The 6,682-nt window shown below is 46.6% G+C and overlaps 1 protein-coding gene across 3 annotated transcripts in view; it reads right to left on the reverse strand.

The window, feature by feature from the left end:
• PPM1A (protein phosphatase, Mg2+/Mn2+ dependent 1A) overlaps positions 1-6,243 on the reverse strand; it is a 32,007-nt gene extending 25,764 nt beyond the window's left edge. The window contains exon 1 of one of the 3 annotated variants that reach the window (XM_052693399.1): positions 5,947-6,243. The gene's annotated coding sequence lies outside the window, so the exon portion shown is untranslated. The remainder of the gene's footprint in view (positions 1-5,946) is intronic. The other 2 variants (XM_052693397.1, XM_052693398.1) reach the window with 2 other exon arrangements.
• Positions 6,244-6,682: the final 439 nt, after the last annotated feature.

Genomic DNA, 6,682 nt, shown 5'->3' on the forward strand with positions numbered 1-6,682 from the left:
AGCAGAACCACGCACAGCACTGCAGCTTCACAAGAACAAAAACACATACAAGGGAGCTGGGGGAGGGAAGGGAAAAAGACAGCACGCAGAAAAATAATCAGGCTGTCACATAAGCTGAACTGCAATTGCTCCAGTATTTATAATACCAACACAACATCACTGTCACCTACCACCATCATTAGGAATATTACCCCATTCCTATACACTGTGGGCCTAACATCCAATCCTCACCTGGGTACAAATAGCCCACTGCTAGCCCAAGAATTGAACACATCTGAACGTATCAAACAATTCAAGTAACAGCTGAATGAAACTGTCCTTTAAACTTCATTCTTTCGACCTCTCATTCACAGCTTGAAGTCTCAGCATCTTTGTTCCCTGCTAGTATTATCATCTAAATAGTACTTGGCGTTTACAGAAAGATATATCGAAGATCTACAAAGGAATGTTTTCTGTAGTGGAAGAACCACACTATTTCACTGCTATTTCTGAGTCAGAAAGAAAACAAAATACAACAAAACAGCGTTTGTTTTCATCAACTTCAGCTATCCCTATTCAGAACAACCAGAGGGTTTGAGTTCAGCCCATGCCACCATTCCCCAAAAGAGGAAAGTGAAATTCTTGGGTAGCTGACCTCTATAGACCAGAGCAGCTAATCGGAGGCTAACAATAATTTAAAAGACACCACAACACCAAATGCATTAATTGAAGCACTCCCGAAATGCAGCAAAACAAACCCACACGCACACATGATGAAACTGTTTCCTACTCAGGAAACCAGCACTTTGTTTTCGTTTACAGTCAGCGCCGTGCAGCACTGCCAGTTGTGGTTATGTAAATGTAAAGGCAAATTCCTGCAGAATCCCACCATCCGTCTGTCACGGATGTTGCTGCCCCGTTTAACAGATACCTTCACCCCAAAGGACGCTGTGTTACAGTTGTTGTATACAGCACAAAGAAAAAATCAAATGCATTGAATCATTACAACATTTCCTCCTGAATTTTCAGCCCTTGTACCTCTAGTCGTACACAGTGAGTACTCATCTCGTGATTAGGAGATGTTTCCATGAGGGCCACAAGTTTTCCTGCTAAGCCAAGCACTCAATATTACGAAACAATTCGACGTAAGATACCATTCTCCAGACTCTTCACTTTGTGAGAAAATATTTGCGGTTGTAATCACAGCACCACTACCACTGTTCTGGTGAGGATAAATGAAAAGCAGCACACGAGACTTCAAACCTGCTGACTACACATCAGAATAAAAGGGGAATAAAATGGGAAATGTTCTGAAGTGCACAGCTGTAACCTGGCTTTGCTTGCAAGGAAATTACATCAAAACGATGCCAGAAGCACATTAAGACCTGGAAGTCAAATCCTCAAAGCTTAGGAAAAGCTGGAGTTTGTCATCTGCACACGCAGAGAGCTTTCATTTAACAAAGCCATTTTGCCCTCACATCCCCAGCATTCCTCTCTCATTAAAAGGACAGCAAATGACTGCTAGAATAAAGATATTTTTCCCCAAATCTACATCAAAAAAGCAAAAGAAATCCAAGGGGAAAAAAACTCAGTTGTAGTCTTTCCATGCAGACAAGAACTTCCAGGACAGAAAGGCTTTCCTTTGAGAGCCCAGCAGCCTACCAAGCTCACCTCTGGCAGTCAGCGCAGCCAGAGCTAACAGGGCTACCTGTGATGAAGGAGGCAGGGAGGTGTTGCTCTCCTGAGCCCAAAGCTGAGCTGGCTGCAGTTTGAAATACCCCGCTCACTGAGCTGGGACGCTGAGGAACTGAGCTGCCAGAAGCTCCAGCAGTGTGAACAGCAGCATTTCCTAAGCTCAGTGGGCCTGACTTGACAGCCTCAGAACAGCTCTTTACAGACAGAGGATCTGTAAGAAGGGTCTGTCCAAACACCTTCTGTATTTGATTAGGAAAACAAGAAAATCATTTACTGGTAGAAACTGACTCTCCCTTCATCCAATGTTCTACAATTTAATACTTAACCACTTACCTGCCCACATTTCTCTGTATTCTGAATCCCTTCCTAAAGATTGGTTTTACATAACTTAGCAGACAACTGGCAAACTCCTTATAATCATCTCCAAACACGAACAGCTTATGCACAGATTACACAGCTCCCGTGGCCGCCCATTTTTAGGGTATTCCCTTAATCTAAAACCAGCTGAGTGTTACAAACAGCCACAATACGTGGCCAAGGAGAAATCAGACTGCCATGCAAATTCCATACCAGGAGTACAGACAGTGTAAATGGTAAGCATAGCTACAGAAAATCTTTCAAGTCACAGTTGAGACCCAAACATGAAAGCACATTTCATCCCCTGGGTCACAATCCAGTAAGGCACGTAAGTATGAGAGTTACATCACACATCCAAGCAGTCCCACATAATTCAGCTGCACATTGCATATCAGAGTAAGCACATTTAAGTGCTTTGCTTTATTTAAACTGCAGCTATCAGAACAGTCACATCATACTTGAGTTTCTTGGGTTTATAAATGATTTTCCTGGAAGATTTAAGACTTATGTTTTTAATCCATTAAAATATCCTCACCTGAACCAAGAACTGAGGTGTTAGCAATCGAGAAGCTAACACACTTTCTCCTTTATGTGCAAACTTTTAGCATTTCTCCAAATTTCCATAACTGAAACCTGGTCGGTCAGCTTTGTTTTTCCTTCATATTAGCCCTAACGTTCTCTTCTGCTAATATACTGCTCTGAAGTTTACACTCTGAACAGCAGAAGCCTACTTCATTTGTATGATTTATAGATGGAGGAAGTGTTTATTCTGTTGTTTTGGTCACAAATGAACACCTTTTTAGAAGAGCTGTTAAAAAAGCCAGAGCAGATGTTTGATGTATTTATAAACACACTTTGTTCTGCAGACTCTGGTAGCAAGCTGAAATAACCATTAGTTAATTTTACTGGTATGTGAAAACAACAAAAAAAATTAAATGAACACTCAGTTAAACAAAGGCCTGTTCAGCTTAAACACACAAAGAGAAACACAGAAACAGACTCGACAGATACCTTGAACTTGGTATGTGGCTTAACAAGAGCACAGCTTGGCAGATGGAGTACAGACAGGCAGACCTTACAGCAGTGCTTTCACACCTACAGCACTCAGCAGGACACCACCTCTATCCAGGAACAAAAACCAGCACGCTCCCTCTGTTAGCATGGTATCTCACTTGTTCTCCTATCCCAACCACAATTTTCTTTCTAGTTTTAAAGACTTACATGATTTACTCTAACAGTATTAAGTCTTCGTAAATATGAAGTTGTTCCTTCAGAGACAGGCAGGAAAGGGAGCAACAAGAAGCCCCAAGGAGGTAACGCTGCCCTCACAGATCCACACCACATCCTGGCTCAAACACAAATTCTTCCTGAACAGCTCTTTATACAGTGGCTCCTGAACTTTGTGTACATACATTGGACTTCCTAAACATCTTAAGAACAGGTTTTTTGACCCATCACATTTCTATCTATACTTTGTAGTTTGCAATTTGTCATTCTTTCAATGAAGAACACTGCAGTTAAAGTACTCAAATTTTAGAAGTTTTCTTCTTGTCCTACTACTTTTAACTGAAATATGGATCACATGACAAACACAAACAATACCAGTTAAGAATCCAACATTCAGAAATAGCTCATTTTTCAAAAGAATGGATCTGACCACAGGTTTAATCATTTAAGACGAGCTACAGATTATACAGATCCACCAAGGATCTGTTTAAGGAAAGAAGTGAGGTATGGTTAAGAGAAAGGAGGAGCAACAGCCAGCCACACGCAATAGTAACAAGGCATGCTGCATAGCTCAGGTGCAGCTCTGCTAAGCTGCTGTTGTCTTGACTTCAAACAATATTATTCAAGCCTTATTAAAAGGAGTTGCAGGTCTGCAGAGACAAAACAAATATAGTTCTTCTGCAGTACTTCCCATTCCAGAACTCGCTTGTTTGTAAATAACTTGTAATTATGTAAATGTACTTTTACATTAGCATTGGCTAATATTTTTACATTAGCATCAGAGCATGCAAAAACAAAGCCAATATCAAAGTTGATATTTGAGTATGAAACGCGCTGTTCTTAAATCACTTATATTTAGGTCATTAAGTGAAAGTAGCTCCTCTATATTCCTAGTTCCACTAGAAAGGGAAAAGTGCAATCAGATCTCTTATTGACAGCTGCATTCAAAAACATACCAGTTACATAAGTTTGCAAATCATGCTGTGCAGAGGTATCTAAGCTTTTTAACGATAGTTCTTAAAATGCTCTCTCAGCAAGAGTGACTCAACTTCACCATATAAAATGCACTCCAGATAAGAAGCAACCAGCTCGACTTTACAGAAAAGGTTTTTTTGTATTCTGCTTTAATTCAAATTGCACCAAGTGAGCTCTGCTTGTTTAGACCTGCAAGCTCTGCCATTCCTTTGGCACTTCCATCTCTCCTTCTCATTTCCAACAAAGTGTCTCAAGCTTAGCTCCAGACAGCTAAGTAAGTACTTGGAAAACAGGTATAGTTTTCTACCACACCTCAAGGGGAAACGTTTACCAGAGGACTACCAAAGGACTAGAAGTATTAGGCACGGCGTTGCTCTGCTTATCTTCTAGAAAAACTCTTCCATCTGAAGAGAGAGAGAACACTGACCAGCTCTCCAGTACAAGCTGCAGTTATCAGAGGGTTTTATCAGATAAATGTGACTGTGAGGAAAACATTAGTAATTGGCATAATGCATCAGCAAGACTTTTACTTTTAGTGCAGCCCCATGAAGACAGGCCTGGAGGGAAAAGCTCTCGGAGTAGCTCTCTCTGCCCTGGTGAAAAACACTCGTACAGCTATCAGAACTGTTCTTCAGTATCTTTCCTTTGATCACACAGGGAAAGAGTACAACTTCCTTGACCCATGTTTTCCTCCACCCCTTCCCTGTCTCTGATCTTATTCATAGAAAACCTATGAATAGCATCAAAAGAAAACTGTCAGAGAAGAAATAAGGGTAGAACTTGCACAATTAATTCCTGTTAATTTGGCAATTCACACAGGGTCCTGAGCACAGCAGTATCTTTAATTTCACGAGGGCTTCATGAATCCATCAGCAGCCACCTGGGCACTGAAGCAGTACGTGCAGAGACTCCGGAAAAGGTCACACTGATCCTATCTGGAAAGTAAGTTCCTAGAATCACAAGGGTTAGAACTGCCCTGCTTTACAAGACAATTCTACTTATTCTGTCAATACCCATCACCGTCTATGGAAAATCACCTACCCCTGAAGAGGACAGAGCTAAAGCCTGTTGCTCACAGGATTTCGTTTAAGACTGCCATCTGCTTAAAAGGAGGAAAATAATTCTTCAGCGTGACACACACACACAGCCACCATTTCCTCATCCGAGGAAAGGTACGGCGCAAAAATAAGTTCCTCACGAGCTCTACGTGGTTTTGCAACAGCGGGGTTTTGCCACAGCCGTGGCACAGCGCTGAAACATTTCAACGTGCGCAAAACAAACGCGCAGATATCTAACAGATGATGCCTACGAAACGGGTTCCGAAACGACGGCACCGCTCGGGGAGCGCCCGGTGCTCCGACCCTCGTTAGGGTGGGGTGCTTTATAAATAGATGCTTTTTTTTTTTTTCTCCTCCTTCTCTCTCTTTCTCCGTTCCCCTCCCAGCGTCGTGCCTCGAGCGTTTGGGTGGCGATGGGAGAGGAAGAGGCTGTTTATAGCCATTATTAAATGAACTCCGAAGCGGCCCAGGGAGGGGGAAGGAGGGCAGCGCTGCTACCTGCGCCAGGCCGCCGCCTCAGCCCCCCGCCCAGCGCAAGGCCGCCCTCCGGGGCCGCGGGTCGCCCCCCGCCGCTCCCCCCCCACCGTCCGGGATGGCGCCTCACAGCCCTCCCCGCTCGGCCGTACCACCCTCGGCCCGGCCCCGCACCACTTACCCCCTCCGGGCCGCGGCGGGGACGGCACCGGGCTGCGGCGGCGACGCACGGCCGCGCTCCCGGCGACGCGTGAGGGCGGGCGGCGGGCCGGGATGGGGGAGTGGGGGGGGGGGAAGAACGGGGGAGGAGGAGGAGGAGGAGGAGGAGAAGGAGGAGGACGAGGAAGGGGGGCGGCCTCGCCTCAGTTCATTCACAGGCGGCGGCTGCCGAGGGCGGCTCGCTGCCCAGGGGGAGCCCAGCGCTCATCTCGCCTCCCGCTCCGCTCCTCTCGGCCGCTGCCACCGACCCCCCTCCCCCCCCTTCTCCCCGGCCCCCTCCCGCCCGCCCGAGCTCCGCGCCCACTCGCGCAGCGCCGCGGAGCGTCTCCCCGCCGCGCTCGCGCACACACTGCGCCGCCGCCTCCTCCTCCTCACTTCTGCGCAGGCGCCGAGAGCGCGGCGGTGAGGGGAGGGAGAGGCGGGTGCGCGCGCGCAGTACCCGGATGTTGGGGCTGCGAAGGTGGGGGCGGGGAGGTATTACATCACCCTGCGTGTGCGACCCGCGCAGCCGCACTGAGCATGCGCAGGGCGTGAGCTCGGGTGGTGATGTCATCGGGCTCCGCCCCCCGCGCTGAGGGGAGGTGTTCGGGCCGGGTCGGGCCGGCGGGTGGTAGCTGTGTCTGTTCTGTTGCTCGTAGCGGTTGATGGCGTTCGTTGCCCGCTGGAGGAAACTGAAGCATTGTGATGAAGGCTGCCTT

Source organism: Tympanuchus pallidicinctus, unplaced genomic scaffold (assembly GCF_026119805.1).
Source record: "Tympanuchus pallidicinctus isolate F22 unplaced genomic scaffold, pur_lepc_1.0 scaffold3, whole genome shotgun sequence".
Lineage (NCBI taxonomy): Eukaryota > Metazoa > Chordata > Aves > Galliformes > Phasianidae > Tympanuchus > Tympanuchus pallidicinctus.